Source organism: Lampris incognitus, chromosome 15, assembly GCF_029633865.1.
Source record: "Lampris incognitus isolate fLamInc1 chromosome 15, fLamInc1.hap2, whole genome shotgun sequence".
Taxonomy (NCBI): domain Eukaryota; kingdom Metazoa; phylum Chordata; class Actinopteri; order Lampriformes; family Lampridae; genus Lampris; species Lampris incognitus.
Window position 1 is genome coordinate 32,107,897 of NC_079225.1, and position 16,014 is coordinate 32,123,910.

The window sequence follows — 16,014 nt, forward strand, 5'->3', positions numbered from 1 at the left end:
GATTCAGTTCATCTGGATACAGCGTTTATTGACAGATACGTTTCATCACTCAAGTAAGTGACCTCTTCAGTCTCAGCTGACTGCAGGTATCCCCACCCTTATAAACAATACAGCTGCATGACGACCGAAACCAACGATAGGTTTCATGTGCAAATGTGGGCGTGACCATTAGAGTTTCAATGGCCATGTGTCCAGAGCCCTAGAAAGAGAGAGTTGCGTCAACTCCGTAGACGTCAATGGGCCAATTATTTAACAGCAATGGCGGATCATGGGAGCCCCGGATAGTTCCAAACAGTGGAGATGTGCGACCCGGGGCAATAGGACTTCTATGGCGAAGGTATGTTTCTCGCATTAATCAAAGTTTAATTTACAGGTAAGAAGCTACAGTTGACATTTTAATGATGACCATTTTACAAGCACGTTTGAATCAAATTAACGATGTAATTTAAAGCATGACAGCTCGTCAATTCCTACACATGCGCATAGAATATGTGTCACGTTGGAATATATCTGTATCTATATATAAATGTAAAAATCTGAAAATATTGGTTCGTAGTTACCAGAAATCGCGGCTAAGCAGTTCATTTAAATGACCGCTTCGTTTGGAACTATTCGGCGGCTACATGAACCACGTGGCCCTCTCGCATTCTGACCCCTCACTGACGTAACTCTCTCTTTCTAGGGCTCTGCATGTGTCATGCAACTGTGTTGTTTATCAGGGTGGGGATACCTGCAGTCAGTTTAGACTGAAGAGGTCACTTAGCAAGCATGTTGTATGCTTGGAAGCTGTGGGGCCTGTGGGGCCTTTTCAGTTGCCTATGGTGGTGGTTTGGGTGAGATGGCATACCTGTGACTGGCAGAGAGTTAGGGGGGATGTTTGTGTTGTTGTTCCTGTTAGTTATGGGGAGCGGAGTTAGATGATAAAGGGGAGCCAAGCGAGTTGGGAGTGCAGAGAACTCAGGGTAAAGCGGAAAAGTTTTTGTTGTTTTGGCGTTGGCTACGGCCCACAGTAGCCTGTGTATTGCCGCTAACAGAGTGCTACCAAAACCAGCTGATGTCTCATCCCGTAGCCTTCTTATTGAGGGACGTTACAATATGTATTATCAAACATTACTAAATTTGCATTGGCACAAGAGTCACTACACCAGATATGTAAAACATTTTACTTTTAACTGCAAAAAAAGTTTTTTGAGTAAAAAATATGCTTACCACTTCCCCCATGCGCTTCCTCCCATTACAGCCAGAGTAAATCAAGGGTTCTTCCTAAATGTATGGTCACGTGACACAGATTGTTTACAGTTTGCCCAGATATGGGAGGTGGGTCAATTTACCCACTGGCTCATCCTGCCCCACTCTCCCCTACACATATTTCATACTTTTCTATGAACCTGCAATGAGATCTCAGTGAATCGAGAGCGATGAATATCCAGATTTTTGAGACTGTCAAGACATGTGATTTGTTTTTAATCTCAAATCTTTAGCTCATCTACCTTTCATCTACTTTCCACTCCTCACTTTAGGTCCTATGTTTATGTGACTGACATATCAAATTGTCAAACATAGAAGTATATCAGGAAGTAGGCCTATGTTGGCATTAACCTTTTTTTTCTAAGCACAGGCTTAACATTGTTTGGTTTACCATTAAAACTAATCCAGGATGTAAGCATGTAGCATTTATAAGCATGAAAAACCATTTTCATAGCAAGTTTCACAAAAGTCCTCTGCAGCGAGGCTTGATTTTGATTGTGCTGGATCTGTAAACATACATCTATAATAAGCCTCGGTGATGAAGCATATGTAGGCATGTGTGGCATTTGTTACACCCTACAAACCTCCGGTCATGGGATTATTGATATATAGAGGTGAATTGCAGTTTCATGACTCAAAATGCTGAATACGGATTGTTCTTCCTCCCACTACTGGGTTCAGCGCTCTTGCACACCCATCAGCTTCAGCGTGGTTGGATGAGGGAATTCCTCCACTAAGGCTTCGTCATTGTCAACCCAAGCATACTAACTGCATAGGAAGGAACATTTTCACATCAGAGGCCAGACCGCCCACTCTGACTTGGGCTGGTGAAGCAGGCGTCCCTCCCTCAGTTTATACAATTACACCCATCTCGGTAAACACTGGCGTGTGGAAGTAATTGTTCGAGTCGACGGATATAGAAAGTCACACGGGGCTGTTAAAGTCAAGGAGGGAAAACTGATCGATTCACACAGACATTTGAAGTCAAATTTATGAGGGGTTATGCATTTAATTTTTGCTCCTCCAAATAGATGAGCTCATCATTAAAATCAATGTTCAATGCAAGGAGATAAAAGCTGTGGAGTAAGCATGCTCAACATGTAAATCCAGTTGTCTGTTATTTTGAGATGGTAAAGCTCATCTTTGTGTGTGGGTGTGTGTGCGCGCGAATAAGGCCAATTTGTGTTTTGAATCACCTTACATATATTGTATTGTAAAGTGATGGTAAAATAACCGGCCCATTGGCCAATATTCTAAAGTGGTTAAAATCATAATTTGCTGCATAACTAAAAAGATGAAAATCTATAAAAATAGTTAATTGTTATGAAGCTATCATTGCTCTTATTTAATTTTATTTGACGAATTTGATCGCACAGAAGTTAATTTGATCAGGAAGTTTACTAGGAGATGTTGCTACTACTACTATTAAAGCTATTACTACTAATACTACTAAAACTATTACTACAACTAAAAGGTACACTACAAAAACTATTACTAATAGCACTACTACTAAAACTATTACTACAACTAAAACAAACTATTACTACTACAATTGAAAATATTACTACTAACATTGTTACTAATACTGTTACTACTAACACTAAAACTGTTAATATTAAAAGTATTACTACTACAGTTAAAATTATTACTACTAACACTACTACTTCTTTCCAAAGAAAATCCTGAAACCACCTACTGTGTGGGTACATTTTATGGGTCCCCATGAGGGATATGGTCAATTTTAGGGTTGGGACTTAGGTTTAGGGTTCAGGTTAGAATTAGGATATAGGTTAGGGTAAGGGTTAAGGTTAGGCATGTGGTTATGATGGTTAAAGACTAGGGAATGAATGTAGTCAATGAGGGGGTCCCCACAAGTATAGGGTGACATGATGTGTGTGTGTGTGTGTGTGTGTGTGTGTGTGTGTGTGTGTGTGTGTGTGTGTGTGTGTGTGTGTGTGTGTGTGTGTGTGTGTGTGTGTGTGTGTGTGTGTGTGTGTGTGCAGCTCTGCAAAGTGCCATAAATTGCCTTTGAAGTTATCCTGCTGGTATTTATAGGTGTGAGAGCCTTTGCAGTACTGTAGGAGTGTTCCTTTCAAGGAAAAGAGCAGTGAACCTTGAAATTGAAAACGGTTCGCCTGTCACTGAAATTTAAAATATTGGGCTATAAATAAACAAATGGCGTAATTTTGGTGTTCTGGCTTAGCTCTCTCTTGGCTTAAATCCTACTTATCTGGAAGAACACATTGTGTCTGCTATAATAATATTACATTAAATATGGTGTACCTCAGGGCTCGGTTCTTGGCCCTCTACTTTTCTCACTTTATATTTCACCTCCAATTATGTTATTCGTCCGTCGCAGCAATGAGCACCATCTAGTCATCCTGTGATGGATGACAGATGACTTGCGCAGTGACTAAAGTGAGGAAGAGTTGTGCATCATCAACCCCACTCTCTTGTGCGAGACCACCTACTGCCAGTGGCAAGACTAGCGAGACAACTGGCAATGGCGACGGATGCTGATTTTTCCTCAGGGTTTCTTCCCAAAGCCTTTCCCGTATATGAGTATACCCGCAAGGCAGTGGAGGTTTTAAATCAGTCTTCCTTCTCCTAGATGAACTGCCGGACAAGGCTAACGAGCTTCATCTACCCGGGTCCCCCAATTATACGCAGTCATGGAATAAATTCCCATTGCTATGTGGATGATACTCAGCTGTACGTGCCCATAAAGGCTGATGATCATACTCAAATTACTTAATTTAGAGGCCTGTTTGGCTGCTGTGAAAAATTGGATGTCACTAAATTTCCTGCACTTAAATCAGATAAAACTGAGATGCTAGTCATTGGTCCTGCTAGACATAGACACCAATTTGATCAAGTAACAACAACAATCGACAACTCTGTGATTTCACAAAGTGTGGCAGCCAAAAATCTTGGTGTTACATTTGATCTTGTCAGTACTGTCAGAGGAGAAGGCAGCAGCCTGAAGCTCAAAATGCAAATCACACTGGGTTAGAAAAGCTCTGCAGTCACCCGTGTCGCCGGAGAAACACTCTGGTCTGGAAAGGTGGAGAGGCAGGGACGGAGTGGCGGGCGCTGGAGAAGCAGCATCGGACCCAGAATCAGGAGGTGCCACCGGTGTCGATTCGCTAGAGCCCGGCGGGTTCTGCATCTTCCGCATTTGGTCAAAGAGATGGTTGAGCTGGGTTCCGAAAGCTGCCAAGAGGGACTCCTGACGGTCTGTCAGCTCCTTCACTTCTTGGCGAAGAAGACTGATCTGTTCATCTTGACTCTGGATCTTGTGAACCTGTGCCCAGAGCACAGAACGTACTGTAGCTGAGTCCGATGAGTCCATGTTATGGCCAGTTCGTACTGTCAGTACTGAACCACAGGCTTGGACTCAAAACGCAGTCTCAGTTCACAAAAATCAGTCCTTTTAATAAAAATGAGGTTGGTACACAGGTGATCAGATAGCAAGGCAACAGTGTCCAAATCAGCAGGTGAAAGGCGAGGTCAAAAAAGGCAAAAACAGGTCAGGAAACTATAGGGCTCAAGAAACTTGCGCAAGGGGGAAAATGCTGGAACGCTGTCACAAGGAACAAGACGAACTGGCAAAGAAGGAAGGGAACACTAAGACTATATACTCTGGAGGAGGGGAGACAATGAGACACAGGTTCAACACATTAGGGCAGGGCAGGTAATCACACAGGAGGGAGACATATGAGGGCAGGAAGTAAAGGACATGAAACGAGACAAGAGGTGAGTATCAAAATAAAACAGGAAATACAAGACAAAGAACACTGGGAGAAACAAAAGATAACTTAACTATCCAGACAGGGTGTGACAGATCCCAGCCTTTTCTTTGATAAGCACATTAAAGAAATCATCAGCACTGCCTTTTTTCCACTTACGTAACATAGCTAAAATTCAGTTTTCTTAGTCTATGGCTGACGTAGAGACTCTAATACTCTAATTGTTTCATCCAGACTTGATTACTGTAATGTTCTGTTTTCAGGTCTCTCCACAGGCTAGTACTAAAAGTCTTCAGATGGTTCAAAATTCTATAGCTGGAGTCTTAACTAAAGCTAAAAAAATTGACCATATTACACCAATTCTTGCCTCCTTTCATTGGCTTCCTTATCTATGTTAGATCAGACTTCAAGGTGCTTCTGTTGACTTATAAAATCATTCCTGTCTGATTTCCTTAAACCATACATTCCATCTCAAGCTCTCCACTCTCAAAATACAGGACTCCTGTGTGTACCCAAAGTTAAAAAGAAGTCAGCTGGTGGCAGGGCCTTTTCCTATCGGGCCTCGTTCTTGTGGAATGTCGTCAGTCTGTTGAGCCCTTTAAATCCAAACCTGCAATTAGTTGTCTTTAAGTTAAATACTTCATGACCTGTACTGCATGGGGAGTCGGTTTCTGTCTCAATGAATTTACCAAGCACCGCCCAGCCGACGAGATTGTAGAGTACAAATCATTGGCTATTGCAAACTGTTCTCTTCTCTCATATGTCTTTTCTCCCTGAATGATATCTTCTCCTTTCTCTTCTTCCGAGTATGTGAATCTCTCCTGTGTGCACATGTAGTCTGTCATCCTCCCAGGTCTCCATGGTGACGATGGTCGCCACCTGGACATTTCTAGGCATCCCCCTCATCACTTTTTTAATATATCTTATAAATAAATCCATATAATTGTGTTATCCTGTTTCAATGTTGTATCCTTCTCTCACTACGATGTGTGACTAATTTCTTGTCTCTTCTCCTGTGCATGTGAATGGTGTGGTGTGAGTCTCCCCTGTGTGCATGTGTAGTCTGTCCTCCTGTCAGGTCTACATGGTGACAGTGGTCACGGAGCTGAGGTCTTGGGCTGTTCCAGTGGCATCTGGACACTGCTTGGCATCCCTCTCATTATATTGTTCATATATCTTATAATTCAATTACAATTCTGTTATCCTCTTTCAATGCTGTAGTCTGTAAATTGTTTTATTCTATACACACAACATCCATTGCATGTCTGTCCATCTTGGGAGAGAGATCCCTCCTCTGTTGCTCTCCCCGAGGTTTCTTCATACTTTTTCTCCCTGTTAAAGGGTTTTTTAGGGAGTTGTTCCTTATCTGATGTGAGGTCTAAGGTATTGATGTAAAGCCCACTGAGGCCAATTTGTCATTTATGATAATGGGCTATACAAATAAAATTGACCTGACTTGTAATGCACCCATCTGGTCAACAACTAGACATAGGTAGGACATGTGTGAAAGTAGACCCCCTACACACACACACACACACACACACACTCACACGCACCACTCCTTTTATCACATCTGGATAAATCTAATGGTGCATATAGAGAGACAAAAAAATCAGGCCAAGAGGATTGATAAAAAAAAAATGGCTGCATGAGGCGCACATACAGATGTATTTAGTTCTAATGACCAGCAGGATGTGCTCTCTCTCTGTCGCCGAACTTTTCTCCAGCCTCGACGCATTGCTGTGGATTTATGCCATGACATATATACAAAATGTGTCCTACAGACAGCTAAATCGAATTATGCATTTTTTTTCCAATACAGGTCAGTTTGATATGCATTTATATGGCATTGTTACTATTCCTGATTGATTCCATTTTGTAGGTGAGATTATACCAATATTCTGGCCTATCATATGCAAGATATATCATCAGATCTAAAATGCCAAGCATTTTTTCCCCCAACTGTTTTGCTAGAAAACAGACACTTCCCTGAGTAAGGACACTTCATACTTGCACATATTGTTCCCAAGAAACCCCAATCTTGTCTGCATTCTTAACTTTAAAAAAAGGGCAATCATATTTTTGTCCAGGGTCTCGGCCCTGTGTAAACGCTGGAGGCTAGGGGTTGTTTGATGTTGTTATGGCTGGCTGGTTGACATCTCAGTTGTGCTGGCTCTGCAGGCCTCTCGCATGTCCAAAGGCATTGTTTTGGCTGCCCTTTTGATTACTTTATCGACAGAGAGAGGGAAAAAAAATTAAGGCTCCCACTGGACAAGGGGAAACAAACTGAAGTTTTTGGAGTCTCGATCATCCAAGGAATTTCAGTTATCCAGAGGATATTGCTGTCCAGTGCTGGGTTTATTGTGCTGAAGGTTGGTTTTGGTCACTAAAACAAACTGTCCATCCTCTGTCTGCAAATATGAGCAGCAAGAGATATATCCAAGGCTCCAGAAATGATCCCTATAGAGGTTATTCAGAAAAAAATTCAGGAAAAAAAAAAACAATAAGGTGATTTCCCACTTAAATAGAGAAATATCTTACAGCTACAACAAGTGAACGTGAGACGAATGTCATCCATGACATCTAGATGTTGGTTATTTCAAAATGGGAAAGAATAAGCAGGTTGAAGTACAGGGAGCCATGAAATATAACATACATGATTGTAACTACTGTCGAGTTGTTATCCTTAAACTCATTAGTCCTTAATTTCCTCTCTCTTGAAATGAATTGTTGAGGTTGGAGATCAGCTTTATCCGAGAACATGGCCTCCTGTGTCACACTGGTTAACGGGTGTGGACAATTCGAACTCCAGTTAATCCGAATGATACTTAAGATCCATTGGCTTGAAGTAACTCCATAACAATGGCGCAAAAGCATGTGAATTTGTGTGTGTGTGTGTGTGTGTGTGTGTGTGTGTGTGTGTGTGTGTGTGTGTGTGTGTGTGTGTGTGTGTGTGTGTGTGTGCGCACGCACATGCATGTGCATTTATAGGGGGGGTTTTACCCACGTAACATGCAATCCACAGGGGAGATTGGGGGCATGGCAGGCCATAAAGGGACTTTAAGAACCATGCTGTTTGTCGGTCTACCAGCCTCAGTACACCCAGAGGAAATCTCATGTTCCTGCCAGCCTTACAAGAGTAAACAGATCTGTAACCACCAAGCTCTGGCACTGGGCCTGGGCTACCAGCACTACAACTAAAGGAATGAATCACATCACACACACACACACACACACACACACACACACACACACACACACACACACACACAAACAGAGACACAATACACATACGCATGCACGTACACACACACACACACACACACACACACACACACACACACACACACACACACACACACACACACACACACACCAGTCAGTAAAGCCCCACATACACATCAGGTCACTGGACACCACATTAAGAGCTCAAAGCTTTGACAGAGATGCACAGGAACCCCTGATAACAAGGGTTTAGGTTGATATTGTTTGCATTCTGCTCTTTTTTCCCTCTTTACCTTGCTTCTGTACTTGAGGATTGAAAGAGCATAGCAGAAAAACACAGATGCTGTGCCTCCATCTCCTTATGCTGTCAACTGTATTCACCGTGAGATCTTAAATGGATTTGAGCAGAAGCCGTTTCCTCAGTGGAGATCTCATACAGTATCTGCAGTCAAAAGTGTTGTGAAACTTAGACTTTCTTTTTCGCTTTTGTTCTTTCTTCCCTCTCCACTATTTGCCCACTCTCTCCTTTTCTCCTCTATCTACACATCTGAGGTTATTTATCTGTTATGCTGCAGCAGCAATGTGGCCAACATGTGTCTGGCTCCCCGCCACACAGCATTCATCTGTAGTCAACTTATGAATCACTACAGGGTTATAGTAGACACACCGAGCTCCTTATCTCCATGTCTGGTGTGGATTGCTAGATACCGACGCACAAAATAGGAGTACACCTCTGTCCCAACTATGCCATGACGTTCTATTGAAAATGTAAAGCCATTGTTTTTCTCGCTCTTTCTCTCTGCTCTTAGGTCATCAAGAGCAAGCAAGCAAAGGATAGGTGTCATGACCCACAGGAATTACAGTACCTAAGAGGAGTATGTGGATTGCCTAAGCCTCTGGATTTGCATTGCCCTGACCTTTGGACATTCAAGCTTGATGTTATTTAATCCTCTTGTAAATGTATACTCTTACACATCATGATTGTATGTGCAGAACAGCTTATGGGCCAGAGCAGAGATTAATGGCAGTGTTGTGTTGGTGGTTGTGAGCAAAAATCAATCTGGTTGTGGCCGGAGGTGTTTAAACCCATAGTTCTGCAAAATGTCTTGTTTTCTGCAATGGCTGTTTTGTCTGATTGGTTGAGTTGACTGGGTCAGCTTAATACACATGTAAGGGAAAATCTATTGCCCCATCTGAGTGCTTTTCAGCTTTTGAACTAAATGAGTTGGCCATGACCATAATCTGAATCCTGATAGAGTTTCGAGGAAAATTGGCCCTTGAGATGCCTTTCAGATAATGTTAGTGCTGCTTTTGGCCCTCAGACATCAGCTCGACATATCAAAGGAGGCTGATATTACACTGGGAACACACTCAGTCAGTTACATGGATCAAATTAGGGAAACGTTTGATGTCGCTGATCCATAGGGTGTTGCAGTAACCTTAGAAAATGGTGACTGCACTTGCTTCATTCATGCACTGTTAAGGGAAGTGGGCCAGAAATGCCTAATTGTATCCTGTGATCAATGCATTTAGTATATATTGGGAGTGGGTCTAGAGAAATTTGCAAACCCACGGTATGGAAAATGCAAATAAGAAAAGAAAGCAGTCATTTCTAAATTTACTTTGAATTGTATGTCATTGCAGATAGTATGAAAACAAGCTATTTCATGTTTTGTTCGGTCAACTTCATTTCATTTGTAAATATACGTCTATTCATGCATTTCTGGCCTGCAAACATATTCCAGAAAAAGTTGGGACGGGGGCACTTTAGGGCTAGTAATGAGGCAAAACTATTAAACAATGGTGTGATTTGAAACAGGCAATGTCAACAGGTGATTGTAATCATGATTTGGTGCAAAAGCAGCATCCAAGAATGGCCTAGTCCTTTAGGGGCAAAGATGGGTCGAGGAGCGCCAGTTTGCCAACCAATGTGTGAGAGAATTACTGAAATGTTTAAAAACAATGTTCCTCAAAGAAAGATGGGAAGGGATTTGGATATTTCACCCTCTACGGTGCATGATATAATTAAAAGATTCAAGGAATCTGGAGGAATTTCAGTGCGTAAAGGGCAAGGGCCCAAGCCTAAGCTGAATAACCGTGCTCTCCGATTCCTCAGGCGGCACTGCATCAAAAACCATCATTCATCTATAAGCCATATAACCACATGGGCTCAGGATTACTTTGGCAAACCTTTGTCAAACACTACAATACATAGTTACAGCCACAAATGCCAGTTAAAACTTTACAGTGCCAAAAGGAAACCTTATGTTAACTGTGTCCAGAAGTGTCGTCGAATTCTCTGGGCTCAGAGGCATCTGGGATGGACTATCACACAGTGGAAACGTGTACTGAGTGTTCAGACGAGTCAGTATTTCAGGTCTTTTTTGGAAGAAATGGACGCCGTGTGCTCTGTACCAAAGAAGAAAAGGTCCAGAAGCCAGGGTCTGTCATGGTATGGGGTTGTGTCAGTGCCCTTGGCAAAGGTAACTTACATCTCTGTGATGGCACCATTAATGCTGAAAAGTACATAGAGATTTTGGAGCAACATATGCTGCCTTCAAGGTGACATCCTTCCCAGGGACGCCCATGCATAGTTCAACAAGACAATGCAAAACCACATTCTGCACACACATGCACTTAAGAGATGACGTCGGTTTCATCTGTACTGCCCCCTTGAGCCGTGTCCACCACATAAGATCTAGGGGAGGAGCTGGCTTCACGGACAGTACCTGGTGTTGTCCATTGTTTCTCATTGTCCACTTTCATGAGAACACTGTCTCCTGGGCTTAGCAGAGGTAGACTCCTTACCTCGTTCCTGTGGTTGTAGTGGTATGCCTGCCTCTTCTTGGCGGCTGCATCTGCTTGTCTGATTTTTTTCCTTGTCTGGCCAGCTTGGGTCCAAGTTCTCAAACAGGGTGGGTAAAGTTGTCCGAATTTCTCAACCCATCAGCAGCTTAGTGGGACTGACTCCGGTGGAAGAAGAAGGTGTGACTCTGTATACCATCATAGCGAGGAGGAGGTCTTCCTGCCTAAGGATCCCTTTTGCTACCTGTCCTGCCCTCTCAGCTTCGCCATTACGCTGGGCATAATGTGGACTAGATGTTACATGAACAAAGTCATATTTTTCACTAAACTGTCTGAACTCCTCAGAAGCTAGCTGAGGTCCATTATCGCTTACTAGCACTTCTGGAATACCATACCTTGCAAATGTGGCTTTTAGCTTCTCTATGACCTGGCTACTGGCTGTCACAGGTAGGTTTAGAATCTCCAAGTATCTAGACTAGTAGTAGTCTCACGCTACCAAATACGACTGATTCTTGTGCTCACACCATGGTCTTGAAGGTAGCACAGTTGGCATTAATGGCTCTTCCCTGTGTGTGTTTATGTTCTCTCTGCAAAACTTGCACTGAGTTACCTTTGTCACTTTGTCCTGTGAAATTCTTGGCCACCACACTGACTGGTTAGCCATCTCTCTCTGCATTTCACTAGCCCTTGATGACCCTTGTGAATCCTTTCAACTATCTCTGCTCTCATAGAGGTGGGAATCACTATGCGATTTCCCCTGACCAGTAACCCATCTACCTCTGACAGTTCTCCTCTCACCTTGTAAAAATCCCTGACCACCTCTGGTACTTTCTTTTCATAACCTGACTGGATGAACTGGTCTCACTATCTGGAGCTGGGGGTCTGTGGCTGTGCGGTCTCTGATCTCTTGCATCCTCTGTGATGAAGCAGGGATGTGGCTCAGGACTGAGTCTATGTGTGCTGCCACATTGTCGGTAGACCTATCCTCGCCAGAACTTTGCATGGGGCCCCTGCAGAGTGCATCAGATACTGCTAATGTCTTTCCTGGTGCATACACGGCCTCTGCATTAAAGTGCATCAGTCTTGTCAGCAGTCTCTGACTCCTTATTGGGACATTGTCAAGGTCTTTGCTGTTCATTACGAGCACCTGGGGCTTGTGGTCAGTGATCAGGTTAAAGCTGTCAAGTCCAAACAGGTATTTCTCAAAAGGTTCACATGCCCAGACACTGGCGAGGCATTCTTTCTCTATTTGAGCATACCTGGTCTCTGCGTCACTGAGTCTCCTGGAACAGTAGACCACAGGTTTCTAGTCCTCACCACGCTGCTGCAGCAGGACTCCTCCAAGTCCGTAACTGCTGGCATCAGCCGACACCATGGTGGGCTTGTTAGTTTCATAGAAGGAGAGTACAGGTGCTGATGCTAAGGCAGTCTTTAGTCCCTGGAAGGCAGTCTGCTGTGCAGGTCCCCACAGCCATTCCTCCTTCGACTTCAGCAGTTCATGGAGCGGTTGTCCTGCTTTAGAGAGCTCTGGGATGAATTTGGCCATATAGTTGACATTCCCAGAAACCCCTTCTAGTCTCCGAATGGAGGCATTGGTTCGGATCCCACTTCTGACATCATGTGATGTCTGTCTGACATCTAACTAATAAGAAGAACAACTCACCAAAAAGTCCGAAGTCTCAGGAGCCTTTAATGAGCTGCTTGACCACGTTATATCTACACACGAACACAGCAACAGACTTCCTGTTAGCGTCACATACCACAAATCCCGCAACAGCTATACTGATGCGTTCGCGTTACCATCACAGTAGGAGATTCCATACATTACATATGTTAAAAAAAATTGCAGTGCCATGCCCACCACTTCTTCATCAAAGTTACCACCAAGGCACTGAAAAATCTTTAAACACTGATCAGCAAACACTTAGGCCTTCTAGTATCCACCAGGATAACTGTGTGCAATGCACATTTATAGCTCCCCCCCTTTTTTCCCCCAATTGTACCTGGCCAATCACCCTGCTCTCTGTGCCGGTCCCAGTCACTGTTCCACCCTCTCTGCCGATCCGGGGAGGGCTGCAGACTACAACGTGCCTCCTCCAATACATGGGGAGTCGCCAGCCACTTCTTTTCACCTGACAGTGAGGAGTTTCACCATGGGGACGTAGCATGTGAGAAGATCACGTTATTACCCCCAGTTCCCCCTCCCCCTGAACAGGCTCCTCAACCGACCAGAGGAGGCGCTAGTGCAGCGACTAAGACACATACCCACATCCGGCTTCCCACCCACAGACACGGACACGGACACGGACAATTGTGTCTGTAGGGACGCCCGACCAAGCCAGAGGTAACATGGGGATTCGAACCGGCGATCCCCGTGTTGGTAGGCAAAGGACTAGACCGCTATGCTACCCGGACACCCAACATTTAGAACTCTTAATACACGTTGTCACAGAGAAGGCCCTTCTGTGTAGTTTGTTGTTTGTTTCCATTATGGATAGCGTATCAACCCTTTGCTAAGGGACAACATGTAGAATAAAACGTACAATTGCCATGTCCCGAGTATGACGTTATAATAAAGATGTTACGGGGAATGTGGATGCGAAAACAGATTTTTAGACGAGTGCGCTGGGTCTGTGGCATTGTTAGACCAGTTGAAAACTTCTGGATGGCCCTGTTTAAGGCTCAGCACATGATAAAACGAAGGCATCCATCATGCCACAGTGAGTTCCTTTTTGGTTTGGACCCCTAAGGGAGACCTTCACAGCTTTTACAAACATGGAAGTCCCACCTGCATCTTTACTGCAGTTTGCTGCAGCGTGGTGGTAGTTTAGTGATGGCATACTTTGTTGGCGAGCAGAGCTTTAGATTTTTTTTAAGTTATGTTTTTCAGGGGTTCAAGGTGTAATTGCTCATCTGGCAATCCGCTATTTGAGAGAAACACTTTTTGTTCAAATATGCAGTATTTTTTTTTTAAACAGAATAGTAAAAGCAGCTGCTGACTGTTAATGCCGGCCAGATGCAAATTAGATGACGGGTCGGATATTTTTGCAGTGCTCCAACGTGCTCTCAAGAAAACCTCCTTCGTGTCCAGTTTATACGCGAGGTTGTAAATCTGCAGACTTCTGCAGATCAAGAGCAAGTGGAATTTTTGAGTATTTTTAAACTATTTTATCACGGGCTGTACCTTACCTTTGGCAAAGGGGCCACAATAGTCTGTTGCAGCAACTGTAACATATACAATATTTACACAATCTGAACTCTGAATTTGCAACACTTGCACCAACTGCAGACATACGTGGAAATGATAAACTATTGTCTTGGGGGGCTAAAATTTCATTACAGGGAAGCATGTCTGCTTGAGATTAAAAAAATAATCTGCAATTAGACTAAATGGTCCAGAGGTGGTATTTGGTTGAGCACCAGAGAGAGGCCCTTTCCATTTGCTTTTCTGCTGAAGCTGTGATTCCCTGTTTGCACGAGAATAACACGGTAAAAGCCAGAAATAACAACACTTCAAATGAGCCAGTTGATGAATGCAAAGTATTTATATATTTCTTCATTGATAATTGAAACAACATATTCATAGAGCACTGAAACACGACGTAGAATGAAATACAGACACTTGATGCTTTATGAAGTGGTGTGAGGCAAGTGGTTTCCCTTTTGACGTCGAGCGCCTGCATTTCTCAGTCCAAGTAGTGCACCATGTTGAGTTAAAGAGTCATTTCAAAGCTTCAGCAAACTTTAAAAAAAAAGAATTGACAAATAAATACTGTACAGGACCATATATGTAATACTAGGTTCAGTAATCACAAAAAGATCATGCTTTCCATAACAGAACACTTGTTATATGCACTTTCGTAGAACAATGCAGCATTTCTGGCAAATTATCTTTTCCCTTCATGATAAAACTACCATCAGCAAATGGCAAACATAAGTACATTGTACATTTTGATGTATATATATACATATACATATACATATACATACATATATATATATATATATATATATATATATATATATATATATATATATACCTTAAATAAAGTGCCTTCCTTTGAAATCGGTAATTCCACGATGTAAAATATGTGTTTTCATACATACACGTGGAACTAAAATTCCTGAAAGAGGTTTGGAGCAAAAATCCATTGAATGAGAATGGATAGAATCAGACTCCCCAGAGCACTGTGATGTTCTCCGTCCGTACCATCAAAACACCGTGTCTGCCGAACGCCTACCCTCACGCGCAGATGTTGCGCAAGACTCACAAAGGCCGAGCGCTTCAACACGAGCGCAGTTGAACAGTAAAGAAAGTGACGTCATTGCTGCTCGCGTCACACAAAGTGACGCTCACGCGTCAGCTCTCTCGTTCATCCGTGCATACCAAAGAGCTCACTCTCTTGACGACAGTTATCAACCGTCATCCTATATGAGCCATCCTAAGAATATCATTTGAATGGGAATGTCCATGTTATCCATTCATGGTCTGTGCAGAAACCTAAAGACTTGCCTCGACAGCAATGATACTGTAGCGAATTTAGGGGGGCAATCACAGGAACTGCCGCGGGCGGGGCGCGAACCCGTATCACCTGCGCCGCGGGAGACATCGCTGACCGCTCGACTAAAGGGTAGGAATGGTTAGCCAGCGGCTAATTTGTCTCCTTATCCATGCACGCCGCAAATCTTTTTTTTTTTAACCAAACACAACGCAGCATTATGAAACCAACTACTCGTGTATAATGATGTGTATCAGCGGCTCAACTGCGCCCTGAAACTGCGCAAAAAAGCGTCATCTGTTTGTCAATCCTAATCTGAATTACACTTCCCGCAGCCTTCCAATAATCTCTATCTGCATACACGTGCGCCGACAAAAGGGTCCAAATTAGTGCTCCTTTGTCGAGGTAAATTGACAATTTCTTTTTTCTTTTCTTTCTTTTTTTCTAATCATGGTCGGTTAGTCCCCCTGAGAACATTGTAGAGACAC